Here is an 18,318-nt window from a genome sequence, read left to right on the forward strand (position 1 = left end):
GTTGTCTCAAAACGAGCATAATGAGCATTGAGTTCATCTGCAAGTGAGGAGGAAGAGCCCCTGTCGCAGATTACACCTTCTTTGTAGTCAATGATTGTACGCAGGCCACGTCACATTCATCTGAGATCAGAGCCACTCTGTCCCTGTAGCTCCTTTTGATCAGCCTGATGGTCTTCTGAAGGTCATATCTGGCCTTCTTGTAACTAGCTGGGTCACCAGAGTTGTAGACAGCAGCCCAAGCTCTTAGTTTGGCTCGCACCTCAGCACTGACTCAGGGTTTCTGGTTGGGAAATGATCTGACATTGTTTTTTGGTACAGTGTCTTCAGTGCATTTATTGACGTAGCTTGTGCCGGAGTCAGTATATTCATTGATGTCTGTGCCAGCCACGTCATGAAACATCTTCCAGTCTTTGGATTCAAAGCAGTCCTGAAGTGTGAAGATGGCCCCCTCACTCCATTGATAGACTGATCTGAGAACTGGTTTGGCCAGTTCTTTGTTTGTATGCAGGCAGGAGAAGAATAGAGGTGTGATCACCTTTGCCGAAGGCAGAGCAGGGGAAGGGTTTGTAACTGCACTTACCAGAGTCTAGAGTTCTGTCCTGGTGGTAGATGGTGAAGTCAGCCAGTGTGATGCCGTTGTTTGGTATTGGCGTGGAGAGCCACGTCTCTGTGAGCACTAAAACGCAGCAGCTCTCGATGTTGCACTGAAACATGATCTGTGTGTTCAGCTCATCTACTTTGTTCTACGGTGACTGGGCATTTGTGAGCAGAACACTTGGAAGTGGAGGGTTGAAGCACCTTCTCCTTGTCTTGCATAGTATCCTGGCGTGTCTGCCCCTTCTGTGCTTCCTCTTGCTCTGCCAGTGTGTGTGTTGGTAAACAAAGGGGCAGAGGAGTTGCAAAGGGGCAGCTGAGCATGTGTTTGTGTTAAAGTCAGTCTTGAATGATGATCAGATGTTCAAAAGAGTTTGCCGATCATACTGAATGATCCCAAAAGCGGTTTGTGCAAAAACACAAAGAAACGGACAAAATTGTAGAGTTTACCTGAAGTTCTCACCAGTGTGGTCATTCTACGGCGCACCGGAACCAGATAGAGCAGTTATGCAATTGGATCAGACACAGCAGTTTAATGGAGGATTTGAACCTCATGTGGATGCTATCCAGTTTTTCAGACACACTTGCACTAGTGCTGGTCCACCTTGTAGATGTACATTTAGAAACGCTAGCTTGTCTGTCGCTGCACAGATGTGATAGTCATCCTGTAGTGCATCAGTGATGAGCTTCTGGCTGAAGGACCCTGATGCCTGGATGTTTTTGGTTGGTCCAACAGTGACATAGAGTTGTTTGAAAACACCAATAACACTGCTGTGTCCAACACACACACAGACATCCCTCTACCATCATTGTAGTGCTGAGAATGTTCCACCACCCCAATGCTCAGTGGTGGTCCTGTGAGCGTTCTGATAATTGATTAATGGGCTTAAGGTTGGGATGGGGGTTGTGAAGAACTTCAGCCTGTAATTGTAGAAGCTAAAAGTGCATCTATATGGCCAGTGGACCTGATACACAATGGACTATACAACAGTTAGTTCCGGCCACGCAAGCTGATTGGTTGAGAGGCGTTCTAACGGTGCTGTTATTTCACCATAACATCACAGGTTTTTCCACAAACACTCTAATAATTAGTAATAATATTACTAATAATAATACTAATAATTCTTACTTTGCCACAAACAGAAAACGGACACTTTTAAGATGACGTTTGACCGACAGCCAATTTGGTCCGGCTCTGAAGATGAGACGACACTAAATTTCCAAACTGTCGTCACCACTGAGCAGCTTTTCAGTTAGCAGCTGTGACAGAAGAACAGCTAAACAACCTGGAATCAGCCAGACATGAACCCAATACCATTTGCCAAACGTCGTCTGATCTTCGTCACATATTAAACGCCCAGTGTATTTCATGGCCCAGTGTATTAATTTCTTACTTTATTTATTTAACTGTTGTATTAAAGCAGTAGAACACTCGTGGAGTGCGTTATCACCAATAACATCACGGCTGTGATGATCTACGCCCAACAAATCACATTCGTGATGTTATTTCAGGATAACTCGCTCCCTCTGCTAATGTGTAAAGTGGCTAATGTGTGTATTGTGCAGTCACACTGTGTGTGTCTTCAAAGGTCACATTTGAGACTGTTAAGCACTGCAGTGTATATGAGGTGTCTTGTTTCTGACACAGTCCAGAACCACGCTGCTTAGGCTCCGATTATCACAGCTTGAAGTCCTGCCCAGAACACATCACACTTGGGGTGCCACCTCTTAGACTTAAGAGCCAGTTGTGTGGACAGCACAGCAATATTACAGACAGGCTTTCAGCTGCCCATTGTGTTTGTGTGTGCTATAGTGGCTAACAGTGATAACACAGTCAAAAAAAACTGGAAAAAAAAAACACATTGTGATGTCTGCTAGCACCCCTGTGCCTCTAGTGGTTTGTTGATTTGTAAGCATTAAGCTAACAGCAATTTACATGATTTTTTTTGTACAACAGTGATGATTCTGACAAAATCACTTCAAAGAAAACATCAGGCGTTATCAGAATGCATAGAAGACCCTGACAGTGCCCCACTGGTGAACAATAATAAGGGGGAAAAGTAATGTTTATGTTTTAGCAATAAATATTATGATATTTGGAACACATAAATTTGGAGTGTGCTCAGATAAAATTTGGCTAGTTATTACTCTAGCAATGGGAATTATGGGGGACAAAACAATTCAATGAATTTACAATTCAAATATGGTTCTGTGATGTGTTGGCGTTTGTGCACATACTTGCATATTTTGCTTTTCCATTTTTATCTGTTGTAATCTGAAGGAGAAAGGAAAGGAGACAAAGTGTCTCGTCTGGAAGTGGGAGGGAGTGGGATTGTATGGTGTGTGTCTGTTGTCTGTGTTTGTGCATGTTTATGGCTGTTGTGTTATCTAAGTTAGATAGAGGTTTGCAGACATGATGTCTCATCTGGCAGCAGTCTTAACTTCTGTGTGTGTGTGTGTGTGTGTGTGTGTGTGTGTGTGTGTGTGTGTGTGTGTGTGTGTATGTGTGTGTGTGTGTGTGTGTGTGTGTGTGTGTGTGTGTGTGTAAAATGGACTGAGGAGATATGAAAGTTTGGAAGGGTGAGTTGGTGCAAGCCTGGGAATCTTTGCCATGAGATCACATGAGATCACAATCAGCACCTAGTCCACTCATCACTTCCCAACATTTCACATGCCATGGCACTTCGATCAGTACTCTTAACTTTAAAGCTTTCAGAATGAGTTTTCGGAGCAATACCGTACCGTAGAAGCACTTTTGTTTCCCTAAAGACCCTGTGAATGGATGGTTCTTTAAAGAATCATTTTGGTAAGTGAGATGCGTAAACATGAAAAAGAATTTCAGTTCTGCATAATTTAGAATTGAAATCAATTTAAAGTAGTTAAATATGAAATGGAGCATTGTAGAAAAACTTTTCATCTTAAAATTATGGTGATTGGAACCAGGTGTACACACGGATATACTACCTAAAACAGCAAAAAATAATATTTTATATGTAATGCTATTAATGGTAAAACAGTACTAAATCTATGGAAAAGTCTTTGGGGACTCATTTGTCTTACAGCGCCCTGAGTGTACCTCTCTGCAATAAATGTATTTACAAAAAAAAAAAACACACACACACACATTTCACATTCCTTTGACGTTTTATCAAAAGAAAAATTAATTGCCTTGGCAATTAGGCATGTAGTAGCTTTCTATGAGGTCTCTTTTAGAGCCGTTAAACACGTTGTGTGCCTGGCTTCTGTCACCACCACTATGAACGATTCTTACTCAGTAAGTTTCTCGAGTCGCACGTTTAATATCAAACCACACTGAATGACTTTGTTCATATCAATTCATTCATGCATAAATCTTTGAAAATGTGCTTAAAGAACCTCCACATAGCATAAAGGTCTATACCAATTAAAAGTGTTTCCTAGAGCCATATCTTTCCTAGAATGTGTAATTTTCACAGTGTTGTGTGTCTCCAGTGTTTCTCTCCCTTAAATTGTTCAGATTCCTACTGCCAGTCACCTATTCACCTCTCTGTCCCCGTCTTACTCACATCTCTCCTGTGGCGGAAAAGCTGAGGTTATGCAACCTGATTTAAAGTGTTTTTAAAGGCTGCAGGAACGAGACGCTTGATGTAATCCTGATGTGTCTTTGCCTGTCTTGAGATCTGTATGTTGAGAGTAGAGTGATGAATAGGGTTGGTTTTAGTGTTTACTGACCGAGCTTTTGAAGATGGGAACCCAGTAGCTCCATTCAGATGTGCTCTGGATGAATGAACTTCGTCTCGTCAGATTTATTGGTTTTAGTCTCATACTTTGCTGTGCACACTTGCCTGCATGTTCCGTTTATATTTGCATTCTTCTCTTGCTTTTTGATGAGGTCACTGCTTTCTTGACATTGCGGGAAGAAAATGGAGGTAAACTGTCAATGTAGCTAAAAGCAATGGACTTTGGGATGCATCGAGGAAAAGGATGGTAGAAAAATGGTAGGAAAATTGACTCAGTTTAAGTGTGACATTGGATTTTGCAGCTAGATTAGGAAACTAAATGCAGGGTTTCATTTAATGAGCTCCTATTATGACATTATATCCATTATGTCTATGACATTGGCCTCCTTGTCTCTTTTTTTTAAAAGGAATGACATTCTCTTTCTCTCTTTCTATCTGCACACTCCTTCCATTTTTCTTTCACCTTTCATAATTTCTTTTCTCCAAATTTCATTCACATGGCTTATTCCCTTATCGCTTCCATTGTGTGTTTAGTTACATGTGGTTTTTGGGTCAAATCCCCTCCAGCTGCATCTGCGGTGGATTAACAATTAAGCCTGCCCTTTCACCTCATCTCAGCCCAACTGGGCCAAAGCAGCTCCAGGCATTGATTCAGCTCGCTACCAAGTGAGCATAAAGACCATTAAACTCTCATTTCCCAGCGTAGAAAAGCTCACAATAGCCAAAGAATGAAAATACAGTATGAATCACGTTTTGTCCCCTTTTTTCAGAATGAATAAGTCATTTTGTCTGTCATTGTAACGGAGGCCTAGGAGGACGCTGTAGGCTTATAATTGGATGTGATATGTGGATTATGTAAAAGGGTTTGTGTAGGATATGATAGGAATAAGAGGATAAGAGCGATAGAGTGAAGCAAAGACTGGAGGAGAGGGGCATGTCCTTGCAGCCTCTCTGTGCCTGCTGGACAGCAATAAAGCATCTTAATTCAGTGTGAAATTGGGTTTGAGCATCAGCAAGTATAGATGCAGGATCTTCCATTAGAGCTCAGAACACATGCATACGCATACGCACGTACATGCATGCACATACACGCACATGCATATGCACGCGCATACAAACGCACACACACACACATACACATTCACGCATATGCACGCACGTATGCACCCGCATGCTTACGCATGCACATATACATACACATGCACCCATGTTGCAAGGAGGTAGTTTGCACAGTTGCATCACTACAGGAGAGGAGAGGAAATTCACTCAGCCAATTATGATGCCAGCCAATTTCCTACTGTGCCTCGTCCTCCTGATTGCTTCTTTGTGTCTCTCTCTCTCGCGCTCTCTCTCTCTCTCTCTCTCTCTTTCTCTCTCTCTCTCTCCCCCTTTCCCCCCCTCTCTCTCCCTGTCTCTCTCCTCTCTCCTTGTCCCTCTCTCTCCCCCCTCTCTCTCCCCCTCTCTCTCCCCCCCACTCTCTCTCCCTCTCTCCCTATCTCTCTCCCCCCCTCTCACTCTCCTCTCTCCTTGTCCCTCTCTCTCCCTCTCTCCCTATCTCTCTCTCTTTCTCCTCTCTCCTTGTCCCTCTCTCTCCCTCTCTCTCTCTCTCTTTCTCCTCTCTCCTTGTCCCTCTCTCTCCCTCTCCCTCTCCCTCGCTCTCTCTCTCTCTCTCTCTCTCTCTCTCTCTCTCTCTCTCTCTCTCTACACACAGCCCAACCACCATCAAAATACAGCCAGGGAAAAAAAACAAAACATCCTTGACTGCTAAATGAATGAAACCCTCAACATAAAAGCGCTTTCTTTTTTCCTTCTTTCTTTCTTTCATTCTGTCTCTCTCTCACCCCACTTTTCCCATTCTGTCACCCTCTGCTTTGTCTAGCTTAGATTTTATCTTCCTCCTGCTCACAGTTGTCTAATGTTATTTCCAAACATCTATTTCTTCTGGATCTCTCTCAGCTTGTTATGGGCAGAAGTGCTCTACATTTCTTCAGCAGATTACAGGTCCTTATTGGATGGGACAGAGTGAGCGGTATTGTTTCCCCACGGAATGTGCAATGAGGCAATTGCATCTCTCCCTCTCTCTCTCTCTCTCTCTCTCTCTCTCTCTCTCTCTCTCATTAGCCTAGTTCTTGAGTAACTTCACCACAGCTGTGCTGCAGCAGCTCCCTGTTTGTTTAGGTAAAGTTCAGCTGCAAAGAAACCAATGGGACGTCATGACACATGATCGCTGCATACATCCTTTAATCCATCCCTCCATAGCCTGCCTTCAACACATGGCAGTGCCACTGTTCAAACCTTCTGGCAGTAATTGGTGAATTTTTAATTTTCCAGTGACATCCTAAGTTTTTTCATAAATTTGTACTTGAGAAAGATCCTAAGAAAAAGTCTCCATCAGATTCATGATGTATTCTTAAAGCGCAGAACTGTTCTCACCTCTGCGCTCTTATGTGTGTAGATTCAGTTCTTACCTAACAACAAACCCCAGATAGGAGAACAATGATGAGTCAGAGTCATCATCAAAACTGCGTAAGTGGGTTTAAGCAGAAATTTCTTCTTAAGAACAGTTGGTGAATGAGGCCCATTATCTAGCTTTTCATATGTCGTTTGGTCTCAGATGTGCACTCAGACAGTCAGTCAAATGAACAGACAGCTAAACCACAAACAGGTGGATGAGCCAGCTTTGTTAGCTAACCTTCATTAAACCAGGAGAACATGGCTTTGTTAAAGCTATGTGGGTGGGATCAACCTTGGTAATACGTCCACAAGCATTGTCAAAATGTAGGACTGCCCAGTTTAGACTGGGTAAGTATATTGACCATTTAGTGGAAACAGGACAGTTATATATAAAGTTTATAGCACAAACTCACTGTCCACAGGAAAACATGTACCTCCATAATAGTAGTTTTACAGGAGAAGACAAACATATTCTTAGCATTGAATGTAAGTTAATGTAAAGAGGTTTTATTCAAGCATTTGGTTACCAGGAGACCGTTTCATTTTACCTTTTTTCCAGAAAAAGGAATGGATAGATAGTGAAAGGAGTGGTATAGAGAGAAAACAAAGGACGGAAAAGTGCTTGTTCCATGGTTTATGCATCACAGCAACTAGTCTCTCGTTCTCCTAGGGGAGTGATTTGCAGAGCCAGTGTGATTCAGAGCATATCTGGAGAGTGGCGAATTTTCCCAGGTATGTTGTTGCTTGCTGAACTAGTAACAGTCTCTGGAGACAGAACTGGGGTAGAGAAATGCTCTACTGGGAACACAGTCTTCCCATATTGATGTTAATTGGATGGGATGGCCGGTAAATCTTCACTATACTTTCCATTTCTTTGCCCAGATAGCATTACAGACCATATGAATATGAGTGAAATGTTGATGCTTACTGACTGAGTGAGCTCTTTTTCTCAGTTTCTCCATCTTCTCCTCTGTGTACATTTTCTGTCTTCCTTTTTTGCCCATTTCTTGGTGACACACTCTTAAGGGCTTTTTTCATGTTAGTTTTTTTCTCTTTTTTGGCTTTTTCCTTCCTGTTATCATCTTATGCACCAGCTGCTGGTTGGCCCTTGTGTGCCAGCCAGCTGTCAGCCTCAGGGAGGCAGAGGAGGAGGAGGGAAGAGTGAGCCTGACAGGCAGCCTCCTCCTGTGGTTAATGGATGTCAGATAATACTTCCCAGACTCTCGAGGAAGAGGTTAGCTTTACCCCGAAATCTCATGAAGTGGAGGATGTTTAGCAGTCGGGAAGGGAAACTGGCTGACTTAAGAGAGAGTCAAGGTGGAGGGAGCACTTGTGGTTGGAGCAGAAATGTGCAGATGAGACAGATAATTGGTTTTATGGATTCTTGTGTTTTTGTAGTGGTGTTTGTTTTTAAAAATGCTTCATTTTGAGGTAGAGAGAGAGGCAGAGAGGCAGAGGTCTCTTTTCACCATCAGTGACACCTGAAATTCTCACAACTGCAGTGATTGACCTTTCACACCGTTTGTTTCTGTCCTTTCATGCACACACATACACAAAGAGAACCTTGGCACTTGACCGTCCAGCCTTCATCTCCTGATCAATGACTGGAATGCTTTTATTTTCACCTTGTTGCTCCTCTTAGAGAATCCAAGTGAGAGGTCTCATTAAATTGATCTGAAGGTGACAATCAACCCATGGATTGTCCATCTGGAGCCTTTTCTCACTCTATTTCTCCTCCCAAGAGGGCACTGCCAACTCCATCATGGACCATCAGATCTTGTTTCTGTCACTCTGAGTAGTACTGTGGAGATTGAATGTCTATTTATTCATAACCTACAAACCATTTCTATCATGAAAACCTGTACCTGTATGGTAGGTGCGGGCATGAATATGAAGGTGGAAGCATAAATATAAAGACTTGTAAATTATACATTATACATACAGTGCATAGTTTGTACATAAGATGTTTTACAGGTGTGGCGAAATGTGTACATGCAACCAGTAGGTGAGACCTGTTTATACCCCAAATGTAGAATTATTATTCTAAATTATTTTAATGTCTCTAGAAATTAGTGCAGTGCTGAATACCGAGTGTTTGTGCTTAAGCTGTGGAAATTCTCACCGTGAAGTGTTAGCAGTTTTCACTCTTTCAGATGAGGACAAAAACACTAAGCACTAGTACAAAAACACTATCAGCACTAGAGTGTAAACTAGAAAAGCAGACTAATGTGTCACTTGCTGTTTTTAAAATGATCACTTTATAAATCTTTTGCCAATGTAATGTAATCCTAACCTTATTTGCCAATATGCAAGGTTTGTTAAACACTCGCAAGGGAAAATAATCACATGATTCTGTGTAACTGTAACAAACTGTATACGTTCATGTGAGAAGGTTACTGCATGAGCAGAAATCATCTTGTCTGTTATGGTGCTAATAACAGTCCTAATTGCTAATTTAGATATAGCTAGGGAGCTGAATCAGTTTTAATATTTATTGATGGTGTAGCCCAGGGCTGGAATGTAAGGGAATACAAGTATTGGGAATGTATATTCAGAATATGGAAAATAAATTTCCACATTCAGGCCAAATTACAATTTGTGAAGGCAACATTGAGAATATTATTAGAATTGTTACCCACTAAAAAAAAATCTGTGCTTAACTGTCTTAAAATCAGTGCACTGTGTGGTTGGTTAGTGTAGTGGGTAACACCTCTGCCTTCTATGCTATAGACTGGGGTACAATCCCCCACCAGGGCAAGCCCCCTACACTATACCAATAAGAGTCCTTGGGCAAGACTCCTAACACCGCCTTCGCCTCCCTGTGTAAAATGATCAAACTGTAAGTCGCTCTGGATAAGAGCGTCAGCCAAATGACATAAATGTAAATGTATGTAACAAATATGCTCTTCCCGCACAATTAAGGACCTTAATGTTTTTTTGCCAATTTATTCATCTCAGTGTTACTGAGCTCTGCTAAAGCCTGAGTAGACTGCTAAATCAATGTGATCAGTTATTAATCTCAGTGTTACTGAGCTCTGCTGAAGTCTGAGTAGACTGATAAATCAATGTGATCAGTTAGTAACGCTAGCATGACTGAGATTTCAGGATCCTCTGGACATCACCCCTCCTTCTTGCCAGCAATTAGCAGGACCATAAGTCAACATTTATTATGTTAATTCACAGAGCAGCACTGTGGCAGCAGCTCTGTGGTGCATCCAGAAAGCCTACTAGTACTACTAGAAACATCTCTCTTTCTCTCACTATGTCTGTAAATATATAATATATTTATCTCCATATCATTATCATCAGTATATTTGATTTTCTACAGTAAATTAGAAATAAAAATAGTTTGCTGCACCGCATGTATTTATTTTATCATTATATCATTACAAATACCATTTTTTGGATACAGTTATACAGTACTACTAAATCGTGCCGTGTCTCGAGACGATGTCACGTGACCACTACAGAGAAATTATGCGGCAAGATTTGTTGTCGGTGTATATCATAAAATTTGTCAATTTATTTATATAAAAATTCTACCCTCTGTTCCTTTTCGAGAAAATGGCCTTAGTCAGACAGATCCCCAAAACCAGACAAGACATGATCCCTGAGATGATTTCATCAAGAGGCGTGGCCAACAGTACATTTTCTTTGTCACAGCACTTCCAGTCAGCCAGCTAACTTTGTCATACCAGGACAGCTGAAAAGACATGTTACCTTTCCTTACTTTTTGCACCAAATCAACTTTAGGCATTGATGTGCTCTGCTGTTTAATTCTAACCTTCTCCTCATAAGGAAGACTATCAAATGGCTTTGCCAAAATCAGGTGGACAATATTAGCATTGTCTGCCATTGTGTGAACCTTACTAGCTGGCTAGTTCCCTCTGACCTAGCCAACAGCATGAACGACTGATTGAACGAACTAACGAAAGGAAATTAAACTTGAACAAGGAAATGTTGAAATTATGTTAAACTGAAACAAGGAAATACTATGAGTGTGTTTTATTTACACAATGAACAATGGAAATGCGCAAGTAATTTCATCAAGCAAATACCAAGAAATGGGTTGCTCCAATCATCTTGCAGAAGCTCCACATCCCTACCCACCCACAGCTCCATTCACCCCAGAGACGCTCAGTGTCCGGGAGCGGGACAAAATCGTGGCATTTATCCAATGACCGGTGAGTTTCGAAGCAATGAATAAAAAAGTCCCATGCATATTTGACCATGTAGTTTTTGACATTTTAGGGGAAGGTGTGCTTCCCTTACAGTTAGAGGAATCTTAGAGAAATCACCAATGCTCTATACGTCTGCTACTACGTGCCCTTGAGTTATAACTTTTGAAACATGATTCTACAAATTTTCCATCATGCTGTAGGATTGGTAACATATACACTCAGGTTGTAACTTCAAGTTCACCTTGAAGTTGTGTCACGTTAAGTGCTTTGGACGTTGTACAAGCTTTCTGTGAGCGTGGGGGTTGGTGCTTCCAATGCATTCCTTCTCATTACCAAGACAATAAGCATTAATCAGTTCACAGCAGGGGAGTGGGCTACATGGTGGATGGTTTCCCTTACGAAAATTTTCGTAGCTGTAGTCATCCATCCATCCATCCATCCATTTTCTAAGCCGCTTCTCCGTCAGGGTCGCGGGGGGATGCTGGAGCCTATCCCAGCAGTCTTCGGGCGGAAGGCAGGATACACCCTGGACAGGTCGCCAGTCCATCGCAGGGCTAGCTGTAGTCATTCTAGTGTTAATTCATGTTACTGAGCTCTGCTAAAGCCTGAGTATATTGATAAATCAGTGTGATTGGTTATTAATCTCATTGTTACTGAGCTGTGCTAAAGTCTGAGTAAACATAAATCAGTGTGATTGGTTATTAATCTCAGCGTTACTGAGCTCTGCTAAAGCCTGAGTAAACTGATAAATCAATGTGTTTGGTTATTAATCTCTGTGTTACTGGGCTCTGCTAAAGCCTGAGTAGACTGATAAATCAATGTGATTAGTTATTAATCTCTGTGTTACTGAGCTCTGCTAAAGCCTGAGTAGACTGATAAATCAATGTGATCAGTTATTAATCTCAGTGTAAGTAAAGCAGGAAATGAGAGAAAAATACTGTGTTAGAATGTTAATTTAAATGACAAGTGAATTTTTCATGAAGCACATTAACAGAAGAATTAAGAGACTCATTTCTCCCATGTGCTTTATTAAGATGCATTGTAAATGTAGTCTGAGTGTGTCTTATGACAGTGTATTCAGTAATAAGGCATTAATACTTTTTCTAAATATATTGCCCAACCCTGGGTATAGCAGTGGACAGCATGTCAAAACGATGAAACAAAACCACACAGAATGCAGATTTTAATTTGTTTTATTTGATTATTATTATTATTTTTATTATTGGTGGTGGTAGTAGTGGTAGTAGTAGTAGTAGTAGTAGTAGTAGTAGAAAAAGAAGTGTAGTGGTGGTAATATGGCACACAGTTTCTGTGTTTATTGACAAAAAGTGGTTGGTGAAAATTCAAAGTGATCGTCTCATCCACAACACACTGCAGGCAGGTGGACTACAGTGTTAGCGTGTATTTGCCATAATGCAGTGTTTTTTATATTCTGTACCATTGAAAATTGCGTGACAGGCATCCTGCAGCCAATGGTTGAACATGGTCATGTTGGTTGAAGCCAGTTTTATTCATTTCCATCTAAAGGACAAATTAGCTACTATTACCTACAGTCCTTCCAGATATTAGGCAGCCTCACTGCCTCTCAACCTACGCAGTTTGATGATTTTCCTGCTCAAACACACCATCTCATTAGATAATTACCATGTTTAGTTGCTGTATTGGAGCACAGAAATCCACAAACTGTGCTGAACTCCGGCCCTTGGTTTCATACCTTTGCTGTGTTGGAACAAAATATCAAATTAATCAGTTTTCAGTTTTTAAGTGTGTAAAAATGTCTAGGTGAAAACAGTTTTTGATATGTTTACCTTGTCACTTTCACATTTTTCGTCCTCGTTCTTCAAACTTTGGCTCATTTTATTCTGTCAGGGATTTGTACTACCTAACCTTGGCTCAGGTCCTTGGGACATGCTGCAGTTCCCATGGTAACGCAAGGTACATTGAATAATACAGCGCATTTTTCATCCATACCTCCTTGACTGATGAAAACCATGGTACATTACTTTAGATGGCTTCCTTAGAAACCAATATACAGCCTTCATGGTTGGGTCTGAGTGCAAAACTTTATCATGCAACTCTTTTAAATCCTTATTTCATACATGTAAATGTGTATTTTATAGTGTGCAGTGAGGAGAATTGCCACTTAATGTCTTCTGTTTTTGTCAAATGCTAGAGGGCGCTCCTGAGCAAGTCCAAAATAAATGGGTTAATATCAAATCAAATCCACATTGATTGTCACATCACATTTACACAGGTGGAAAGTGAGTGAAAATCTCAGATGCGTAGCCCTCTTATAGAATTTAAATGTAAAAATATATAAATATCTAGGAAGAAAAAGAAATGTGTATATACACCTACTCTGAATATACACTTATACACCATATATACTAGTACTGCACTATTCCATTACTGCTGTACAGTAATACGTTCTGAAATAAAACTATGAAATGTGCTGCTGTACACATTCCATATGTGTAGTTAGTCTGAGGGAGATGATAAATGACATGCAGGTACTCAGGGATAGAACACTGATAGAATATGACAGATAATATGGAACATTTTGAGCAAAATCATAGTTTGTAAATGGTTAACATTTTTATATAGAATAATAGAGTATTTTTTCAACAAAGAAAAGTATTTTAACAAAATTAACAGCTGTTATATATTTGAGCACTTAATCAAACTTTGTAACAGGACATCATATACGTTCATGATGTCTATGAGCGCAAACTGCTTCACTCAGCCATCGAGCTAATCAGCTCATAACAGTAATAATAGCCCTTTACTACTCATTTTCTGTAGAAAGGAAAAGGAAATTGAGTCGGAAGTTGTCTTTACTTTCCAGAAGAAATGGAGAAACAATTTGAACTTTTTGTTTTTGGCCATTTAGCTCCATTCGCCTCTAATCATGTAGGACGTGCTTGTGGACGCCCTCTGGCATTTTGCAGTAACATTTGTGATATAACCAGAGAAATAAGAATTGCATAGGCTCCCCTTAAACTAACCCTGACGCCGTGCTGAGAGTCATGACTTTTCCAATTAGTTTTCAAATTAGTAAACTGTCTCCTCTTTAATAAAGTCTCTAAACTCAATCAGCAAATCAGTAGTAGGAGACGTGGCTTGTAATTTACACTGAAAAAATAAACAGACTATTTTCACCTCATCTTACAAAAATAGCCTAGCCACATTTCACATCATAGCTATTAGCTAAAATAAGCAGAAAGTTTGTGAAGAGTTAGTCATTACCAAACCCGATAAATTAACTAAATGATATTGAAAGTTTTATTTCATTGAATCTTTATGAGTAGAGTGTAATATGAGCTTGAGATAGATGTTTATGTGCTATAACTGCTCCAGAGACGTTCCTTTAGCATAGCGTAAAGCTTTGCCTCCAGTGTGCGGTAGCCTTTAGCCAGCTGGCCAGAGGCGTTAGAAAAGAGTAACTTGCTGGTTGGAAAATAAATATTCAGTTGTATCAATGATTCAAAACATTCTTTTGAAATGGTAATTTGGCCTTCAAGTTTTTTGGTCCCTCCTCATTCATAGAGATAGGAGCCTGGGGTAGTTAAAATGTATCAGCTACTATTACTATTACTAAAAAAGGTAAAAACAAAACTAAAGTGCAATACAGTGGAAGTTAAGGAATAATGTGGCAGCACCCCGCACTGAGTGTGGTTGTCATAATGCTGTTTCAATTTCAGTTTCAATTTATCCAGCATACTAACTGCACTAATGTTATTCCTCCTTTTAAACACTTTCAACACTCTCTCCACATTATTCACCATCACTGTATTATTTTATCATTAATATAAACACAATAGTGATGAGAGGGGGTGGTGGAAATAATGTCTGCAGTCTCTGGGATTTTTAAAAGGTAGAGTTATCAAACAAAACCCTCTCTGAAACCACTGTTTTGCAATATAAATAAATACCATCATTATACTGGGAGCAAACTATGCTGCCTTACACAAACATGATATAAAAACAATAAAAACAGACAGTTAAAGCAGACGTTACAACTCCACTGGTCTTGCCCTGAAGTTAGGACAGTATTTAGGAAATTTTCTCCAGTCAGGACAATTGTGTTAAACTGTTATCAAATCTGGAGTTAGGATACGGTTAGAAATTAGGAGCTGTTGCTAATATCTACAGTCTTAACTGAAGTTGTCATGGTAATTGAACAGATATAATTAGATTTCAGAGTTATGATGTTCCTGTATGATGTGGCTCTGGTCTTGTATAACTGGTAATAACTGCCTGGCGGTGTGACACAGTATGATGTACAAAAATAAAAACCAAAAAATAAACAATATTTTTCATGGAACATTATGGAAGAGAGAATGAAGCTGAGATGTACTCCTTATTTGCCAGTTTCTTATTCAGATTTCTGTTCCACCTGTTAACTTCTGCATCTTGACAAGAGAAACCATTTGGATGCTTTTTCAAAGAATTGAAATTGAATGGGGAAATGGTTCCTTTTCAAAGAATTCTGATTAATGAATGTTTCAGTACATCAACAGTTTAGCTGCATTATGTGAAATAGGCTGAATTGTCATCATATCACTGTAATATGCAGCTGCTCAAAAATTGGGTAACTGTTTGCAACATCTCTGGAGGCTGATTATGTGGCCAGCATGTGACCAAGCGACGCGGTAAACAGTGTATTTTTAAGGTCTGGCGATGAGGCAGTGCAGGCCCATCATCAGCCAGACAGCTCTGCCTGAGCCCAGCTCTCAGCTCTGTCTCAATACCAGCACATAACAATGAAAACAGATGTTCAAGGCTTGTTCCTGCTCAGTTCCCCTCCCTGCTAGTAGTGCTGCTCATGTCTTCACAAGCTGTTTATAACTGGTGCAGTAGGGGGCTGGGTGGGATTTTCTGCTATCTGTATTGATTAGTTGCCTGTTACCTCGGCTGAAACCTGGCACCCTGAGCCACAACTGTTTCCCTTCCATAGTAAGTAAAGGGGTTTGCAATGTGTGCCCTAAGAAGCAGTGTGAGCTAGTTTTTAAGTGTTAGTTCAAGTGTTTTTATCAAGAGTCAGTTTTTCAAGGCAGAAATTTCTAAGGCTTTTCTGGCTTGTGTTTCTCAGACGTGGTATTTGGGTGTCTGGTCTGTATCTGATGTATGTTTTATTCACATAAGCATGTCTCAGTACATTGTGACACAGGCAGTGGTGGACAGTAAAAAAGTAAATGTAATTTGTTACTGTACTTAAGTAGTTTTTTCGTGTATCTGTACTTTACTTAAGTATTTCCATTTTGGGCGACTTTTTACTTTCACTCCACTACATTTCAAAGCCAAATATCTTACTTTTTACTCCACTACATTTTGAGAAATCTGTCGTTCCTTTTGGTTTTTGTGTGTACAAAAACGTAACATGTCAAAACAAAAGAAGTGAAAAGCAAGAACCCCAATCAGGGCACAGCCGTCACTTTGTTCTGAGCTTGTTTTGAACTGTTTGTCATACCGACCCTGTGCAAGCACACAGTTCAACATCAGTGCAGCAGCGTAAAAATTCGGGAGCACATACGTCTACCTGAATTATGGAAGTAATCTAACTTTGTGTAAATAGACCACAATATAGAATTATGTACACATATGCAGTTGTGACTGGCATATTTCCTTTTTTCTGAATTCATACAAACACTTTCATTCATTAATTTTCTTAGCTGCTTCTCCCTCAGGGTCATGGGGGGGTGCTGGAGCCTATCCCAGTGGTCATCGGGCGGAAGGCAGGATACACCCTGGACAGGTTGCCAGTCCATCGCAGGGCAGACGGACAGACAGACATACACAATCTCACACACACTCACACCTACGGGTAATGTAGCATGTCCAATTGGCCTGACTGCATGTCTTTGGACTGATGGAGGAAACCAGATGAAACTCACGCAGACACGGGGAGAACATGCAAAGTCCACACAGAGAGGACCCTGGTCGCCTGGCCGGGGAATTGAACCTTGGTCTTGAGGACCTTGCTGTGAGGCGACAGCGCTACCCACTGTGCCGCCGTGCCGCACACAAAGACTTTCATTTTATAGTAAATTAGTTTCAGTTAGTTTATGTTTATAAACAGAGGCCTACAGATCAATACAGTAAAGGAAAACTTATTTGTAATCCTAAGTTTAAAGCAAGTTTTTATTCAACTTGTAACTAATTTACAAAGTAATCTTAAACTGAAACTTTGCTTGTTTGTAAAAGTGATTTCAGAGCCAATGTCTTCAGTGTTTTGTGCTTATGATCATTTTAATAGATGTCAGCATCACTAATTAATGGCATTCTATTAAAAGACTGGTTTACCAAGAAAGACACTGGAGTATTTTCACCTAAAATGAGTTCATGAAGCGAGTCTTATTACAAAAATGATACCAGGATATTAGAGCCATAATTAATCTTTTAGTACTTTTACTTTCGATACTTAAGTACATTTGAAGGCAAATACTTGAGTACTTTTACTCTAGTTGAGGTCTAGAATAAGGACTTCTACTTTCACTGGAGTAATATTTTACCTTGTGTATCTCTACTTTAACTCAAGTACATGATTTGTGTACTTCGTTCACCTCTGGACACAGGCAGATCACATAATGAATCCACTGCATCTTACTATGGTGTGTAGGCAGGTTCAGTTTTCTGTTGAGCTTTTATGTCTATTTCAGGAGTATTTACATCATTCACCTCACCATGAATATGTTAAAGCCAGCCCACGACTTTATGCTAAACTTCTATTTCTTACTATGTCTCCCTTCATTTCAGTAGGAAAAGGCTTGTTTTGGTGACATGAAAACCATATACCTGCACAAAATTTCACTGATCTTGAACATAAATGTGTTTTATCTAACTTCCTCCCTTAAGCAGCCACTTTTTAAAACCAACAGCGCCGAGAACGATTAGCCAAGCTCTGTCCTGGCTAATGAGCTGCTTGTTAAAGTTTAATGTCTGCGTTCCACTGCAGTCAGGAAATTTTGCCTCTCTCTGACTCCATCTCTATGTCTCTCTCATAAAGCTTCTCTAGTTGAAATGGAGAAAGGACAGGGAAGGAGAATAGTGATGATATAATTATTCAGATGTGGAAGACCTTCCTCAGCTTGCTTGAGGGCTTCAGTTTAGAGGATTATGTTGTCTTTGAATGAGTTAGCTTCAAAGATTTATGCTGTATGTTTAGTGCTATTACTTTATATAACCACTTATGGTACTTTACCAGAAGTAAATGAATGCTTTATGCTTGGTCCCTCCCAGTATGTTCAAGCAGCTCTGCTCCAACCACAGTTTCAATAATTTATCAGTGGGTGATTTCTTTTTCATCACAAATGAAATTGTTTGTTGAGTGTATTTTACAACTGAGATTGTCGTGTCAGAATTTGGTTAAG

General features: G+C 40.3%; 1 protein-coding gene across 3 annotated transcripts in view; it reads left to right on the forward strand.

The window, feature by feature from the left end:
• The window catches only part of dok4 (docking protein 4), an 89,072-nt gene that overhangs the window by 20,681 nt on the left and 50,073 nt on the right, over positions 1 to 18,318 (forward strand). The window lies entirely within an intron of this gene.

Source organism: Pygocentrus nattereri, chromosome 15 (genome assembly GCF_015220715.1).
Source record: "Pygocentrus nattereri isolate fPygNat1 chromosome 15, fPygNat1.pri, whole genome shotgun sequence".
Taxonomy (NCBI): Eukaryota; Metazoa; Chordata; class Actinopteri; order Characiformes; family Serrasalmidae; genus Pygocentrus; species Pygocentrus nattereri.